This window comes from Sorex fumeus, unplaced genomic scaffold (assembly GCF_029834395.1).
Source record: "Sorex fumeus unplaced genomic scaffold, SorFum_2.1 ptg000025l, whole genome shotgun sequence".
NCBI classification, from domain to species: Eukaryota; Metazoa; Chordata; class Mammalia; order Eulipotyphla; family Soricidae; genus Sorex; species Sorex fumeus.
This window is the reverse complement of record NW_026606082.1, coordinates 1070460-1088040: the sequence shown is the minus strand read 5'-3', so window position 1 is coordinate 1088040 and position 17581 is coordinate 1070460. Positions and strand designations below refer to the sequence as shown.

General features: G+C 52.6%; 1 protein-coding gene across 1 annotated transcript in view; it reads left to right on the top strand.

Annotated features, from left to right (window-relative positions):
- SSH1 (slingshot protein phosphatase 1) overlaps window positions 1-17581 on the top strand; it is a 56896-nt gene that overhangs the window by 13746 nt on the left and 25569 nt on the right. The gene's annotated exons all lie outside the window — the stretch shown is intronic.

The following is a 17581-nucleotide window of genomic DNA, read 5'->3' as shown; positions in this document are numbered from 1 at the left end:
ACGATTCTTCCTTGTTCCTTCCTCAGAAGTTTCCAGGGGACTTGGGAGATTGCTTTGTGGTATGTTTACTGACAGCTACGAAGGATCCTCACTCACAGGCGTAATTGTGGAGCTGGTGCAGGCGGGGAGTCGTGGAGACCCTGGATCAGAATCCTCAGGCGTGAGCCCACCCTGCAGAGGGATAGGGATGGGCCTGCCTGGCCTCTGCCCCCACAGCGTCTGCTGGGAACTGTCTGGGCTGTCAGACCTCACTGGTGGAGTTTTCTGTCTTTCGTTTCATTTCACATAGTGGAACTCGGGTGACCTTGGGAAGCCTTCAGGAAACCGTGGACAGAGCGCGTTCCTTCCCTTTCCACCCAGGTTGGTCCCGGAAGCGTTGTTCCCAGGCCCCATCTTCATCTGCTGGGAGTGTTTGGACAGGCCCTGCCTCGTACCTGCCCTCCCACTGGGGAGGTAGTAGCGAGGGAGGAGGGGCAGGTGTGGGCTGAGGGGCTGTGGGCGTGAGACACCGTCCCCCTGTTGCTTCTCCACGAGCTTCCCAGCGGGGCGCGGGTGTCATCGTGTCTGTTCTCTGGATGGGAAGGCGAAGCCGCTTTGCTTTGGGAGGAAGTGGAGCCAAGGCTCTCCATGTCTGACTCCAGCACCTGTGCTCTTATCATTATTTTCTTAGGGCCACACCCACAGTGCTTAGGGATACTTCTGGCCCTGTGCTCAGTGATCACCCCTGGTGAGGCTTCGGAGCCCTAGAAGCAGTGGTCTTCAGCCAGTCAGGACCAGTGCTGGTGCTCTGTGGGAACAGACTGCAAAGCACTGGCCTGAGTCCAGGAGGTTCTGTTTAGCTTGTGAAGTACCAAGTCCTAGTATCCTGAAGAACCATGGAGACCAGTCTACCCTTTCTGTGTCCTCAGCACCCAGGGGGTCGGTGCTGGCGGTGGGTGGTGCTGGGACTCAGCCTCTTGGTCAGTGGAATGAACAGAGCTTGTGAGGGTCCTCTGCTGTGCTCCCTTAGGCAAGTCGCTAAGCATCTCTGGTCCCCTACCTTCAGATCCGACTGAAGACTATACTTTGGGATCCAGGGCGGATCCTTGGAGCCACCGGCTTATTTTGTGCTTTATTCACTTGCCAAGAGCAAGGTCAGGTGTGGGGCCTCTGGCCAGGCTGGGATTCAGGTTTGAGCTTGAGAGGAGAGAATGATGTAGTCGACCAGCAGAAAGAGTGGCCACTTGGCTGGGATCTGCCTCCTGTCTGACATGGCCCAGCTGGCCACTGGGTGAGAAGGAACCGACCTTTGGAGGCCGTCTTGGGCGTGTGCTTGGCAGAGCTCAGCGCTTGGACAGAGGATCAGAAAATTCCTTAAACTAGGAGGACATCCAAGTTCCTTCTGCTTCCCAGAAAGCTGCCGGAGGAAAACAGGATTAATCAAAACAGGATTAATTAACGCCGTGAGGGAGGAGCCTTTCACAGGTGCTGAGTGATTGGGCTGCCTGATGCACTGTCACCCCCCCCCCCCCGCCAGCTGGTGGGGGGGGATAGGAGTGGGGAACGGGCCCACCTTGGGTGCATGGTAGGTCCAAGTGATGGTCCCCGCCCCATGGAGGTGCTGGCTAGTGAGAAATCCTCACACATGGATAGTTATTGCCACCAGCACCTGGACAGAGCAGGGCCACCTGATAGCCTCATGGCAGTGACCTTGGCCCAGCCAACAGCCGTCCTGGGAACTGAGGAAAAGTCCTCTTCCCCCAGGGCCCACACATGGTCGTGTAGGCCCATCCTCACCCATGCAGCGCAGTGCATGCAGAACTGTCATTTTCCTGACTGGTGGGAAGTGCCAGCCGCCTGCCCTCCTGACCTCCTTCTCCTGGGCTGGACTGCAAGGGACCAGGTCAGGCGCGTGGCTCCAAACAGCCAGGGCCTGACCAGTTGCCTACAAGCCCTGTGGCTCCTCCTACCAGACTTTTTTTTCCCCCCTGGGAAGCAACCTCCCTCCCTCCCTCCCTGCCCCACCTCCTTTATTTGTATAAAGTTTTTTTCTTTTCTTCAATAGCTACCTTTGAAGCTATTTTTAAAGACTGGTTGCAGAGAAAGCTGTGGGAGGTTCCTGCCTTGGGGAGGTCCACCCTGCTGGGGACCCCTCCCTCCTCCCAGGGCTGCCCCACACCCCGCTCCCCTGACAAAGCCGCGCTGGTAAGAATTCCCACTGGGGAGGCAACTATCAGCCCTGTGTGGAGACCTGGCTCTAGAAAGGGCTGATTGCTTCGCAGATGTCCTGCCCCGCCTGCGCCCGGCCATGTCTGTAGCAGGTGGAAGCTTGAGGCTCTCTAGATTTGTGGTTGACCCATTTGGATAAGCGGACACCCCTTGCCCCCTCCTGTTCAGGTCCCAGATGATCCTTCTGCTCCATGGGGGGGTAGGAGGAGAAAGTGTCTTTGCTGAAGGAACCTGGCTGCAGAGGCAGGCTTTTGTTTGTGGGTTTGCTTTTCGGGCCTTACCCGGCAGCTCTGTAGCTGGGTTCACTCCTGGTCACTCCTGGCGGTGCTCCAGGGGACCATATGTGGTGCCAGGGATCAAACTCCGGTCAACCAGGTGCAAGGCAAGTGCCCTCCCCACAGTTCTATCGCTCGGGGACCCTGGAGGCAGTTTTTATTCCAAGTAGTCTGCATCACCCACTTGTCAGTGCACTCCTCATGCCTGTGTATGTATCAGGTTTCCAGCTTGAAGGCTGCACCTTCCGTGTTGAGCAAAGGTGACCGTGAGTTCTTGTCCTCCTGAGTGAACATGCGTACTCTCTGTCTACCATAGCACGATCAAAAGGGGTCTGAAGGTTTTTAAAATTCATTAAAATGTCAGGGGTGTAGCTCAACAGTTGAGCTCTTGCCTCGCATGTATGAGGCCCTGGTTTCAGTCTGTAGCACTAAGGAAAAAGTTCATAAAAACAGAATTTAAAGTGGGGTTCTGGAACAGACCCCGAACACAACCAGGTGTGACCCTCCCCCCCAAACCAAACACAAAGCAACAACAACAGAGTTGTTGGAACAACAACAATATTCCGCTTTCCTTTTAGAGAAAAGAGGAACATTGCAGAAATTGAGGCAGAGAAGGTGCGGTCAGGGGAAGGCTTGAGGTGGGAGACATGATGTTGGTTTGTGCACCTGTCGGCGTGTGGCTGTGAATCTCTGCCAGAGCTTCCTTGGCGCCAGAGCAGAGAGAAGCCAGCCCAGCTGATTCCTGGTCACTTTCAAAAACCACCGAATCCATCCCCCTCCACACTCCTGCTCCCTGAGGTTCGCCATGGAGTGTTCCCAGGAGGTACAGTCTCAGACAAGCAGATCAGTTTCTGTTAGACCTGCAGGGATAGCCGATGCCCTGGGCCAGTCCCACCAGTGAACGTTGGAGGGTGCCTGTGGTCTTGCGAGGTGAAGTCAGCTGTAGCTCTCAGTGCCAAAGCCGCTGACCGCCCAGACATGGGAAAACAGGATGCTGAGTCACATCCTGCAGACCCGCAGCATCCTGATTCCACGTGCCCTGCACAATGGGCTGCGCGCACGGACAGGCTGGCCCCCCGCTGTTCCAGAAAGCTTGGTCTCCGGGCAGGAAAATGCGAGACTGTGGTTTAGTACCAGTGGTGAATGCGACCTCAAAAACTGGGCGGCCCCACTCAGAGAGGAAGCTGAGAGCACAGTGCCTCTAGTGCCCACTGCGTGGTGCAGTTCCTGAGGCTGGAAATGTTGATGGGAGGCGGGGAGACCTCCAAAAAGTGAAAGGGAAAGGCCATGTAATATGTCAGTGACAGTGACAAGTGGAGTGGTCAGAAGTTACCTTCCAGTGAAGAGAAACTGCAAGCTGTATTTTATTGAAATTCACTGAGGTGGGATTTTGATGTTGTTTGTCTGTTTTGGGGTGGGGGCACACCTGACTGTGCTCAGGACTTACTCTCAGGGTATCTCAGGGATCACTCCTGGCATGCTCTAAGGACCATATGCAGTGTTGGGGGATTAAACTGCGTTAGCCATGGCAAGGCAAGCACCCTGCCTCCTGGACTATTGCTCCAGCCCTAGAATTTTTTTCTAATGAGAAAGTCTTTGAAACCATACAGAAGTTGGAGAAAGACCCCATGTTCACCACAGAGACCGTCAGGCACCCCACTTTGAAGTCCCATTGCTACTGCTGACTGCAGGGCCCAGCTGCCACTGTGTCCTCACACTCATCACAGTCACCCAGTGAGCTCTGCAGTGGCCTTCACAGACATCCAGGCCTGATGAGCATCACTTGTGATGCATTGTTGGCCTCTCGAGTTTCATTCCTTCTAGGATATTCCACAGCTTTTGACTCTGAGGACTGGACACCTTTGAAGGGAGCAGACCTGCATGGTGGGCCTCCATTGGGTTTATCTCACCAAATTCCGCTAGGTTAGACTCAGCAGGAGCCATGCCCGGATGCCCATGGGCCATCAGGCTGGCGTGGGATATTCCTATTTTCTGGTTATCACTGATGCTCAGTTTGGTCATCACAGTGGACTTAGCCTGACATTTTCACCGGATGGTTCATCTTTCCTCCTTTATCATTGTTACATCTCAGGGATGGGGGAAAGATGCAGAAGGCTGGAGCGCATGCCCTGCATGTGGGAGCCCCGGGTTCTATCCCCAGCACCGCGTGGCCTCTGAGCACCAGACTGCAGGTATCCCCTGAGAATGGCCAGGTGTTAGTCCAGAACAAAACCAAAGAGGATGCTGGAAATTATGTTAGCATTCTGTCATGCAACCTCCTCCCACCCCCGACCCCCCGTCAGCTTTTCTGTTCTAACTATGGGCCTAATGATGTTTGTCTCTCTTATTTCATGGTTTAGAATCTGTTCACTGTATTGCTGGTTTTGAAGTCCAGATTTCCCCAGTTTGGCCAGTTGGATCTTCGTCGAGCTGACCTCTGTGTCCCGACGTGCCTCCATCCCCTGTTAAACGCATCCCTTTTCTGGCACCAGATGTTCCAGGCCTCAACTTGTGCTTACCCATACCCATCTGTGAAATCAATCCTTTCTCCCTGGAGCCTGCTTCCTTTTTGCAGAGGACGGAATTTAGATGCTGAGGTGGATGTGTTTGTTACTGTTGGGTGTTGCCTGTCCTTAGGCCTCCCCATGGGCCAGAGAGGTGATCAGCGTGTTTCTCTGTTTTAAGGGGTGGGAGGCCACAAGTTGAAACAGATATGTTCAGCCAAGGATGTACGTAGCTCAGCCCTGCACACTTGTCTTGCATGTATGAAGCCCTGGGCTCAATCCAAAGCACCATTTGAAACAATTCGTGGCTCATGCACTCAGGAATTGCTCCTGGCAGTGCTCGGGGGACCATACGGGATGCTGAGAATCGAACCCTGGTCGGCTGCGTGCAAGGCAAACACCGTACCCACTGTGCTATTGCTCCATCCCCTAAAAAGAAATTTTTTAAAAATGTACGTACTATGATATACAAAGCAATTTAAAATAGAGTTTTAGTCATACAGTGTTCTAGTTCTTTCCGCATGATTCTTCGTTCCATCCCAGCCCCTGTCCTGACTCCTAACAGGCACAGTTTTAAGTTTGGTTGTTGTGGTTTACGTCCCATGTTTACAGTATTGTTGGCTCTGTGGTCTGGGCATATACATAAACCACACCTCTGCACCACCACTGTTACCAAGGCCCCCGACCCTTGCCCTTGGTACCTCCTGTCCGCCTTTTCTTAGCCTCCCCCACCCAGATTCTCTCCTTCCCTGGCCTTCTCCTTTCTGTAATCTAGGCCCAAGGGTTTGTCCACCTTTGACACCTTGTATTCCATTATCCTATTCACTACCTTATTCCTTATTCCTGATACCTTATTCTGTGTATCACAGATAAGTGCGGTCACCCTGCATTTGTTCTTCTCCTGACTTAGTTCACTTCCCGTGATTTCCTCCCATTCCAAGTTGCCATCAATTGCATGATTTCATCATTCCTCACCAGTGCATACGCTTCCATTGTGCTCAGAGCCTACTCCTGGTTCAGGGTTCGTTCCTGGCGGCATTTGGGATCATATGGGGTGTCAATAATTGAGCCTGGGTTTGAATAGTCCTACGTGGTCCACCCCTATTTAGTTGAGGGTTTATATCACGAATGGGTGTTGGATCTTGTTTAAAGCTTTCTCTACATCAGTTGATATGATCTTATGATTTTTTTTTTTTTTGCTTTTTTTGGGTCACACCTGGCGATGCACAGGGGTTACTCCTGGCTCTGCACTCAGGAATCACCCCTGACGGTGCTCAGGAGACCATATGAGATGCTGGGAATCGAACCCGGGTTGGCCACGTGCAAGGCAAACACCCTACCTGCTGTGTTATTGCTCCAGCCCCTCTGATCTTATGATTTTATCTTTCCATTTATTAATATGGTGTATCATATTGATTGATTTGCCAATGTTGAACCATCCTGGCCTCTTGGGGACGAATCCCAGTCGATCGTGCTACATGATCTTTTTGACATGATGTTGGATTTGTTTTGCTAAGATTTTGTTGGAGATTTTTGCACCGATGTTCATTGGAGAAGTTTGTCTAAAATTTCTTTCTTCAGTAACATCTCTCTCAGCTTTGGGTGTTAGTGTAAAGTTGGTTTTAGAGAATCTCTTTGGAAGAGTTCCTGCATTTATTCAGTAGTATGAAACAGCTTGAGCTGTAAAGACAGTAGCTCGCCTTTGAAGGTATCATAGAACTCACCACTGAACCATGTGAGCCAGGGCTTTTGTTCTTGGGGAGATTTTTAATTGTTGTTTCAATTGCCTTGTTTGTGATGGGCCTATTCAGGTTTTCTGTTTCTTCTCAGCTTGGTTTGGGAAAGTTATGTGTTTCTAACAATCTGCCCACGTCTTTTAGGCTCTAAAACTTAAAAGCATAAAGTTGTTCATAGTAAACTCAGGATCTCTTGATTTTCTGAGGGGGTCTATTGCGATTTCTGATCCCATCTCTGATCCAGTTTATTTGGGCATTTTCTCTTTTTGATCCCCTCCTGAGTCTAGCCCAGGCTTTTCCTGTCTTGTTTATTTTTTTTAAAGAACCAGCTCCTGGTTTCAATTATTCTTTGTATTGCTTTCTTGATTTCCATAGCATTGATTTCTGCTCTGATGTTTATTATTTCCTTTCACTAATTTTGAGATTCTTTCCTTCACCCAGTGTTGAAGACATCTTTAGGTTGTTAATTGGAACTTTTTCTCCTTTTCAATAGAGACCAGCTCTTGCCACAGCCCATAAATTCTGATACTTTGTTTCTCTATTCTAGTTCATTTCAAGGAATCTTTTTTTTAATTTCTTCTTTGATTTCCTTTTTGGTCCAGTAGTTATTTGGCTACATTTTTTTCAGCTGCCCAGATGTTGGGTAACTAACTCCCTTTTCTAGCAGTTCTCAAAGCTGGCTCTCAACAATGCATAAGATATTTCTTTGTTTCCTTCAGTGCCCATTGGCTGATCCAGCCTATCTCCTCAGCCCTTGTACCAGACACCCCACTGGAGTACCCCACTCGGTGAACCAGATGTTCCCGGAGCCCAGCCTCATGCTTGTGAGGTTTGAGTTCTGAGTTGCTGGGAGGCACTGTGGGCTTCCTGGCTATTCTGGAGAGCATGCCACATGCCGGTTCTGCATAGGGGGACCGGGCTGCAAAGTCGGGCTCCCATGTTTCTCTCCAGCGGCTGCATTTTGTGGCCAGGTGAAGTTGGGCCAAAAACTTTGCCCCTCTGGGTCTCAGTTTCTCAGGGCTAGGTGCAGAGAATTAGGTTTCTCAACGTGCACAATGAGCTCCACCCCGTTGCCCCAGACTTTCTGCAGAGTGGCATGTCACTGAGTCCATGGGGCACCGTGCCAGCCTGGAAGTGCAGTGGTGAGGGATTCAGGGGCCAGGAGAGCAGGGCTGGGTGGCAGCCCTGTGTTGCTGCTGTGAGTCATCCTTGTTCAGTTCCTCCTGTGTGTGCTGGGCACCTGACGTGTCAGCTGCCAAGAGGCAATCTGGGCGAGTGCGTTAGGGGTGGTGGTGGGGGGAGGTTGGCACTTTGGTGGTTGATGCGGGGACATCCCTTTGGATGCCTGAAGCAGAAGTTTGAATACTATTAATCTTGTGATAGTAATACTACTATATGTAATAATACTGTAATACTACTATATGTAATAATACATGTATTATAACAGTACTTTAAAGGTAATAATATTCTTAATAGTATTAATACTGTTGAGGTAAATTGTTACCTCAGCTACCACCAAACGATAGGCGTGTCAGCTGGTGCTGATGTCCCTTTATGGAGGTGAGAAGGTCGCCTTACTGCTGGTGCTTTGGTACGGAGATCCAGGTCTAGAACATGGCCTGGAGGCTTGGGCTCCCATATTAGCACCCAACCCCTTGTTTCCTCATCTGCCAATTGAGAGAAAGTGCTAGCCACTGTTACAGGGGAGCCGCTGAGATGGAGAGGGAAGACGTCCGGGTGAAGGTAGGGGCCCTGGCAGATGGGCAGCAGGAGAGAGCGGAGACTGAGAGCAGAGATAGGGAAGAGGCAGCACAGACCTGGCAGGGATGGACAAGGGCTGGAGCAGAGACTAAGGTGCTAAGAACAATGCCTGAGAAAGCGTACGAGTTGACACAGAGAAGACTTCCATCACAAAGCACTTTTTTGACCCATGTTGAGTTCTTTGAGTCAGGTTGTGTGTGGGTGGGGGGAGGGGGGTTGAGGGGGTGTTGGGTGTATAAAAACAACGTCCAAGGAGCTGCAGTGATAGCACAGCAGGGAGGACGTTTGCCTTACATGCAGTTGACCTTGGTTCGGTCCCCGGCATCCCATATAGTCCCCTGAGCTTCCCCAGGAGTTATTCCTGAGTGCCGAGCCAAGAGTAAGCCCTGAGCATCACTGGCTGTGACTCAGAAAGTAAAAAGAAGGAAAAAGAAAGAAAAGAAAAAGAAAATAATATATCCACAACATAGCGCAGCGAGCACTGCCCTCCTGGAAGGCAATCACCAGAAGTCTGGACAGGTAACCTGTCGAGCCCTGTCCTTGACAGTGCTGAGGCTGGGCCTGTGACCACAGCTCGGGTCAAGAAGTCTGCAGAGCTGCTTCAAGGCCGGGGGTCCTCACCCTGACTCACCATAGGGTGAACACAGCTGGGGCCAATGCATTGTCCTCTGTCATAGCCACCAGCCGCAGGCAACACATGAAAGATCTGATTCAGTGAAATAAAAGGAGCGATTCACTGCACAGGGTGTGTCCAGCCAGCACCTCTGGCTGGTGGCCACCACACTGGGCAGTGCAGTCCACCCTACGCTGACTACCCTGTGGTGGCACTGAGCTGGCACTCATGGTTCGGGGGATGTGGCCTGACCCCGAGTGTATGGAAGGGGCTGGGACCAACCAGAGTGCAGACCGAAGGTCAAGGGACAGGGGTGGGGGAAGGGGCCTAGGGCTGGTTGGACCTGAGCCCCAGGGACTGCGACGGGGCTGCAAGCCTGAGAAGGGGCCATGCATACGGCCACAGAGCCAGCTCATTCTTGGGATTGTTGTGCTGTCTTCATGAGCCAGTTATTTCTGGCTGGCTAGGTTGTCTTGCTGCTGTTGCATTTCTCACACAATGCAGCCTTTATTCCTTCCGCCGGCTTTCACGGGTTCAGATGCTGGGGTGGCGGATATGTAGGGAAAGGGAGCACTAGCCTCTCCTCTGTGGGTGGGACTGGGGGTTCCTGGGGGCCTCAGGCACATAGAGCCAGTGCAGGGTACACAGTGTGCCAGGGTCATATTTAAGCAATGGGAAAGCACCATGCGTGCTTGTTTGCTTGCTCTCTCTGTCTCTCTGTCTCTCTCTCTGTCTTTCTCTCATACACACACACACACAATGAAGGGACACTGTGGAGTGCTGTGGCTTCAGGGACTGGCTTCAGGGACTGACCCTTACTGTCTGAAATACTTGTGGGCATTCCTTCTCTCTGAGAGCAGCCCACGCCTTCTGGCCAAACAATGCATGTCCTGCCAGCAAAGGCGCTTGTGAGGGCCCCCACCCCCACCCCCTGCCAGCATTTTGTAGGCTTCGGCTTCATGCCCTGCAGTGCTAGAAATGTCCCCGTCCCCTGCGTGCTGGGTTGAGGTGAGCAGCTGGGCCTCTCTAGCTGACAGGTATGCCGCAGGAATGACCTGTTTCCCCACCCACGGGGCCCTTTTCAGAGTCTGCACATCTTTAAAGTCAGAACACTTGTGACAGGGAACCTGCTCACCTGTTTGCTCTTTCCAAAGAGGGGCTTTGGGTTTTGACCCTTCCTTGTGTCTTGTGGTGTGATTCATCTTCAAAGGGGGAGGGAGGACAAGGCATTTCATGGGGGTCATCTTGGAGATTTGTTCCCTTTGACCTGCAGAAAACGTTCACTGTGTGCCTACTGGGGGAAAGGTATGTTTATGACAACGCGTGAGGCAAGTGCCTTCTTACCCACCGTATACTGCCTCTCCGGCCCCAGTGCAGAGGTTCTTAACCCTAGCTCTGTATCAGAAGGGCTTCTGGAGTTTGTTGGAAAGAGGCACCGGGGCTCTTGGCAGTCCTTCTGAATGAGAGTCAGCCGAGCCAGCCCTAGCAGGAGCAGAGTGGATGAAGGCCCACCTGCCCCATCTTTCAGGAGTGGATGCAGATAAGGGGCTGGGGAAGGGGAAGGGGGAAGATCCGAGAGCTGAGCTTTCCTTCATATATATTTCCTCTCTGTGCTGGGGACAGAGCTCAGGAATCCCCACAGGTGAAGCACGGGCTCTGCCGGCACCAGTTGCTTCCCTGGTGACCCTGTCTCTGAAAAATCAGGCTTGGGACCACAGAGTGTCCAGTTCTTCCAGTGGGAGGGACCACTGTGCGCGGGAGACAGGAGGCCTGGCTGTGGGAAAGGAGTCTCAGGAAAGTGTCTCAGGGTTGGGGTTCACTCACAGCCGACAGTCCGGGGGAACCCCACTGCCCACCCTCCTCGCCACCCCACTTCCTTGGGATTCTGGGAGTGGCACGGCCAGGCCCGGAAAGCTGTGTCCATCCAGAGTCCAGTCGTGTCTGCCCTGTGCCTGAGCACCTGTTGGGCACAGACCGGACCTGACACCAACCACACCTAAGTCGCTGGAAGCAGCCAAGCTTCTGAACCACCTCTGACCGCCTGGCTGACCGTGTCTCTTTTTTGGTTTGGGGGCTACACCCAGCAGTGCTCAGGGTTGACTCTGTGAACAGAGGTCATTCCTGACTGTGCTTGGGACGCATATGGGATGCCGAGGATTGAATCCAGGTCGGCCACATGCAAGACAAGTGCCCTAGCACGGTTCACCTCTCTGGCCCTTGGGAGCTGTATTTCTGAACCCTGGAACTAAGCAGCGCTGGGATATGTCAGAGTTTTTGGAAGGAAAATGCATGGGAGTCCCTACTTCTGGGTTCTAACTGATGTCCTCCCGGAAGTTTGTTCTGCTCCTCACTGGGTGTGTGTGGGGGGGTGGGGGGGTTCTCTTCATGAGAACTCGCAGACTGGAGAGCAGCTGCCAGGTCGCACCAGTGACCTCCACTCTGCGCACCTGATGTGTGGGACTGCCGTGCTACAGAGCCTCTGCCGGGGTGCAGAGGGAGCATGCGGGTCTCACCCTGAGACAAATGGGGGCTTGGGGGCTTGTGGAGAGACTGTGGCATGCAGGCGGGCAGCTAGTCTTCCCTGGTTGCCATGGGCCCGGGGAGCGAGATGTGACGTGTAAGTTGGCTTACCCGTCCTGGTGGCACTGGTGTCCTCAGCTGAGTATGTTTCTCTTGTCCTGTTGTGAGGACCCATCCACCCCAGGGTGCTGGGTGCCTCCCTCACAGAGAGCCCCAGTATCCTCCCATTAGCTCACGTTCCTCCCGGGACCCAGGAGGGATCTGTTCTTGACTCCCACCCTCACTTCCCTGCCTGATCCCTCCTCTCACTGTTGAAAGGAAAAACACTGACGGCTCCCTGCTGGCTCTCGCCCCGTAGGACCCCTTTCCCTCTGCAACCTGCCCTGGTCCCCACAGTTGTGTGCACATGTGTTCGTGTGTGTGTGTGTGTGTGTGCACGCACGCGCATGTCTGTGCACACACTCATGCAAAGCACTCCTAGCTCCTTCCCAACACAACTACCAGGTGGCCCCTCCATCCGAATGCCCCCTGCCCCCAACATCTGCCTCCTCAGGGAGCCTCCAAACTCCCCGGTGTGACTAGGGCATTTGGGGGAGGTGAAAGGCTTTGAAAACGCGGGTCACCGAAGGCAGGCACTGCGGGGTGAGTGGATGCGGTGGGGAGGGAAGCAGAAACCCTTGCGGCGGGTGCACTGGACAGGAACAGTCCCTCCCGCCTGGGCTCTGCTGCTGGGCATCCAGCTGTTTGCCCTCCTGGGCTCCAGCGCACACCCGCTTGCTGTTCCCCGAGCCCACAGCCACGCAGCCCAGCCGTGGGAGGAAAGTGATTCGAGCAACTTCAGCTGCTCTGCTCCTTCTGAATGGGCTGCTTTCATCGCAGAGGCAGGGACAAGGGCCTTTATAACCCAGATAGCAGGGGGCACGAGAGTCCCACCAGGGGCATTTGCTCTCCCCGTGGGGGCAGGAGCACCCCAGCTTGACTCTCCAGAGGGAGGGGGAGCCTCCGGAGCTGGGGGGTGCAGTGGAAGCAGAGTGCCTGGCAGCCCGGCCTCGGCCAGCTCGCAGCTGCGCCCCTCTTCGTGTACCAGCGCCCTCCGGCCGGCCGCACAGAAGTTTCCGACCTAAACCAGTACGTATCCCGCCCACCTCGGTTTCTGGAAGACTCTAGACTCTGGGGGTTGGGTTTTTTGGAGGAGCATCGATGGAGGTTTCTCGTGTGTCTTCTGTGTCTGGTGGAAACTCACCTCGTGTTGTCTTTCCAGATGTCAGTAACCAGGGTCTGAGAATTGACTTGTACCAGGAGATAGAATGAAGGAAACCTTGAGGAAGGGGGTCGGGAGGGGAAGGCAGTGGGTGCGCTTGTTTTTAACCCCATGATTTTCCCTTTGCTGTTGTTGTCAGCGTTGTTGGTACTGTTGGGGGATGGGGGTGCCCAAGCCAGGGAATGTGGAAGGAAGGGGACAGGCAGGGACCACACCCAGGCCTCTCACGTGCTCTGCCCTTGCCCCTGAGCCAACTTCCTGGCGGGGGGGGGGGGGGGGGGGGGGGGGCAGGATTCTCCGGCCGGGCAGGGGGACGTTTCTGTTGTGCTCCTACCTGTGGCTCTGGCTGGTTGAGACTCCAGCAACTTCCAAGGGGGCACTGGCACCTGTCATCTGCTTGGAGATGGGGGGGGGGCCGGGGTGGAGACCTGTTTGTTTCCTTGCCCCAAGGACCTTCTAAAGCGGGTGAGAACCCAGTGCCTCCTTCCTTTGCGTTTGTTTGGCTTGGGGGCCTCAGCCAGCTGTGCTCAGGGATGGCTCCTGGCAGGGCTCAGGAGAACGTACGCAGTGCCGAGATCACGCAGTGCCGAGATCGTACTGGGCTGGGGACAGTGCCGGGATCTTACTGGGCTGGGGGCTTGGACATGTGCACATTAGCCTCTGGGCTATCTCTCCTGCCTCGAAGGACTTTTCGGGAAGGAGTCTCTCAGCGGGGTGCTCCGAGCCTCTGCTCCCTGAGAGTCCTGCCCCCATTGGAACCTTGACTGAGAGCCCCATAAAGCGTTGACGGGGTGGGTGGGGCAGGTGTGTCCACATCCCTCATCCCCTCCGAGGGCACTGGCTATCAAGGGCAGTGAGGGCAGCCACTCCTGGTCCTCAGAGGCCTCAGCTGTGACCTCCCCCCTCCTGCTATTTGCTCATTCCAGCCTTCGGGCCTCCCTGCAGTCCTGGTGACTGTCCTGACCAAAACAGAAGTATGTTCTGGGCCCCCCAGGGCGCCCCCCCCCCCCCAAACACAGCTTCCCACAGATGCAGAGACTCTGATTTCTTAGCGCTCTCAGGCACACAGAGGAGTGGCTGGCTTTGTCGGTGATCACGGGATAAAAGCTCTGCCTAAGGCTTTCCCTTTGTTCACAACCCCCCCTCCCTTCCCCCACCACCACCACCACCACCACCACCACCACCGCTTTTTTCCAGAGGGAAACGAGGGGAATTTCTGTCCATGATCTCTGAGTGCTTGGGTTTCTGGTCAGTGTGGACCTTTCTCTTTTTCACCTCTTTTAAAAAACCTTGAGCAGAAGAGGCTGATGTGGCCCAGCTGGGCCTCCACCCCACCACGGACCTGGGCCTCCCCTGGGGCAGCTTTTCCAAGTTTTGCTGAGAACGCTTGTTGGGGCTGGCCTCCACTCTCAAACAGAAAAGCTGGGGAAAAGGTGTCACCTTTTCAGGAAGGATCAGTGACACTGACAGACTTTGGGGGGGTTAGGAGGGGACAGTGTGGGTTCTGCTACCTCCCAGGTCCCCCAGGGTATGGGGAGCCCTCTGCTCTCCTCCCACCCATGACTGAGAGGAAGAAGGGACTTCAGGGAAGGGGAGCTTTTCCCTTCCGCCACTGTTTATAACCTTGGGCTTCTGGGCACTGGGAACCCATAGCACAGACAGACAGACAGACAGACACAGGACTCCCCAGCAGAAAGACCCTGGGGATTGGACTGCAGGCAGCAGGCTAGAATTGTACTGGGGAGTGTTGTCAAGCACGCCTGGTTTCTTGCTCGAAGAGCGGTCACTATTTTTAGCCTGAGAATTTGCTTAAGGAAACATCAGGTTTCTCTGTGGCCTTGGCGTTGTGGAAGGGAGCTGCGCTCCTGTACATTGGTGTGCAGGTCTCAAGCAGAGGGCACCTTGCTTGTCTCACGTTTCAAAATACACCTTTGTGTTTCTGTTGAAGAATTGCTTTGCTTTCTACTATCACCAGAAAGGTGCTGCTTTTTCTGAGATGTTTCCACTTTGAACCCTTCGTGTGTTTTTTGTTTGTTTGTTTTACTTTGGGGGCCTCACTAGGAGATGCTCAGAGGTTACCCCTGGCTCTGAGCTCAGGAATCACTCCTGCTCTGGGAACCATATGAGACACTGGGGGTCAAACCCCGGTAGGCTGAGTGCAAGGCAAGCACCCTACCCTCTGGAATGAGGGCCTGGAATGAGGGCCTCTGAACTATCTCTCCAGCCCCAAGAACCTTTTCTATGTCATTTGTGAATGACTGCTTATAGTTTCCCATAATTTAAACTTTTTTCCCACAAAATTAATAAATTGGCTTTTCCCTTATCATAACAGAGGTCATTTGTATTACTTTGAAAGTGAAAAGAAAGTCACTTAAAAAGTTAATATTTGAATTTGAAGGAGTATAAGATTATGGGTGTTATTAAAACACTTTGGTAGGAGGTGCAGTAACTTACAGCATCAGACCATAAATGTTAACATTATTATAAGCCTAAAAGCTACTGAGAGTATTCGATATGCCAGACACAGTAACAACAAAGTCTCCAATGGAGACGTTACTGGGCCCGCTCGAGCAAATCGACGATCAACGGGAGGGCCTTTACCTTACCTTACCTTTATTATCTGAACTTTAACAATTTGTTTTGTGTGTGTATGGAGGGGGAAAGGGGTTGAGGGTCACCTCCAATAGTGTTTAGTGCTTACTGCTGGCCCTGTGTTCAGGGATTACCCTTAATGGGCTCAGGGGACCATGATGTGCCAGAGATCGAACCTAGTGGGCCATATGCAAGGTAAGCGCCTACCCACTGTACTCTCTCCATCACAGTTATTTTTAAATTAATGTTTGCTGTTCAGAGAAATCACAGCTAGGAATGACCCTTTAGCACAAAAGCAGAAGTTTATAAAAAGAAGTCAGTGTGTGCCAGGAATGTGGCTCAGTGGTAAAGTTCATGCAGGAAACCTGGTTTTGATCTTGGAATTCCACCCCCTCCCCTCCCCCCAAATGTTGAATGCCGAAAGGAAGCAAAGTCATAGATATGATAACCTTTCAGTAATAGTGTTAAAAACCACAAACCACAGTGAAAAGGAGGGAGGTGGGAAAGGCAGGGTCTGGGGGGCAAAAGGGAAACTAGGGGGCCAGAGCGATAGCACAGTGGGAGGGGGAGGGTGTTCGCCTTGCATGCAGCCAACCCAAGTTCAATCCCCTGCATTCCATATGTTCCCCAAGCACCGCCAGGAGTAATTCCTGAGTGCAGAGCCAGGAGTGACCCCTGAGCATCATTGGGTGTGACACCAAAAAAAGGGGAAAAAATGTTTAAAAATACAGAGAAACTGGCGACATTAGTGGCAGGAAACATACACTGCTGAAGGGAAGGGTGTTGGAACATTGTATGACTGAAACTCAGTCATGAACAACTTTGTATCTCGTGTTGAATCAATTTAAAAAATTGTTTTTTGAAGTGCTGAAAAAAGTTAACATTTGCTCCAAATAGGAAATTTGGAAGCTACTAAGAAATGCAAAGAAGATAATCACAGTTAGTCAAGTCTCCTTTAAAAAGTTACTAAATTTTAGGGATAATTTTCAGAGTTGACAGTATTTAGGGGAAGGGGTCCCTGGGCCACACCCAGTGGTTCTCAAGAGCTCCATGTTTGACTGTGACCCCTGGCAGTGCTCAGGGGACCCTGCAGAGCCATGAATGGCAGCCTGCAAAACAAGCACCTTAACTCCTGTACTGTGTCTCTGGCCCTGATGGCATCATCTGATAACCTAGAGTCATTGGCAGTTGAGGATGTCATAGGGTCACACCAAGCCCTGCCAGGGCCCTGTGTGCCAGAGGTGAACTCACGGCCTTGCACAAGCTAGGCCTGAGGTGCTCCTTGAGGAGCCTCCTGTCTGTGAGATAAAAACCTCTTTGGTAGCCAATTCATGAAATTAAGCTTTATTAAGCTTTTGTAAATGTTTTTGTTTTGTTTGGGGGCCACACCCTGGTGCTTAGGGGCTACTCCTGGCTCAGTGCTGGGAGTTGCTCCCAGTGCTGTTTGGGGGACCATGCTGTGCGAATGAGGCCACTTATGTGTAAGGCCAGCGCCTTACACATATCCCCAACTCAAAATGTGTTTTGTTTAGGTTGAGTACAAGGTTTCTTGTTGGTTAAAATGCCCCCCCCCCCCAAAAAAAAAGGAAAGAAAAAGATTAATTCTGCAGAAAATTTATTCTGCTGAGAAACTCACTGGATCATCCTGATGGTTTGTGGTTGTTGTTGTTTTTTCCCTACATGTGAACACAGCAACTGTGATTAAGTGAAATCACAGGTCACCTGCCAGCCCCTTTTCTCAAGATGCAAACAAGCAAATGCAAACACAGTGAAAGCCTCCTCCTTGGACTGCGTCAGAGGAAGGCACCAGGAAGCCTAGAAGTTGTGAAAGGTCAGGGAGTCAGAAACTAAGATCAAAGGGAAGGGCATGAGACATTCACAAGTGAATCACTCTCTCCCAATCAGCGCTGCTCTCTATTTTTAGAAGGTGTTGTATGACTGCAAAGTTCCTTATCATATCCTGCAGGAAGGGCCTCTTGGCCCCGAGAGCTCCCTGCAGCCCGCCCGCGCCCCCCACCCCCATCATAAGACCTGGGGTGCTGTAACAGGCACATTGTTTCATCAGCTTGATATCCAGTAGCAAGCTACGGTACAGGGTTTGGGAAGGGGAC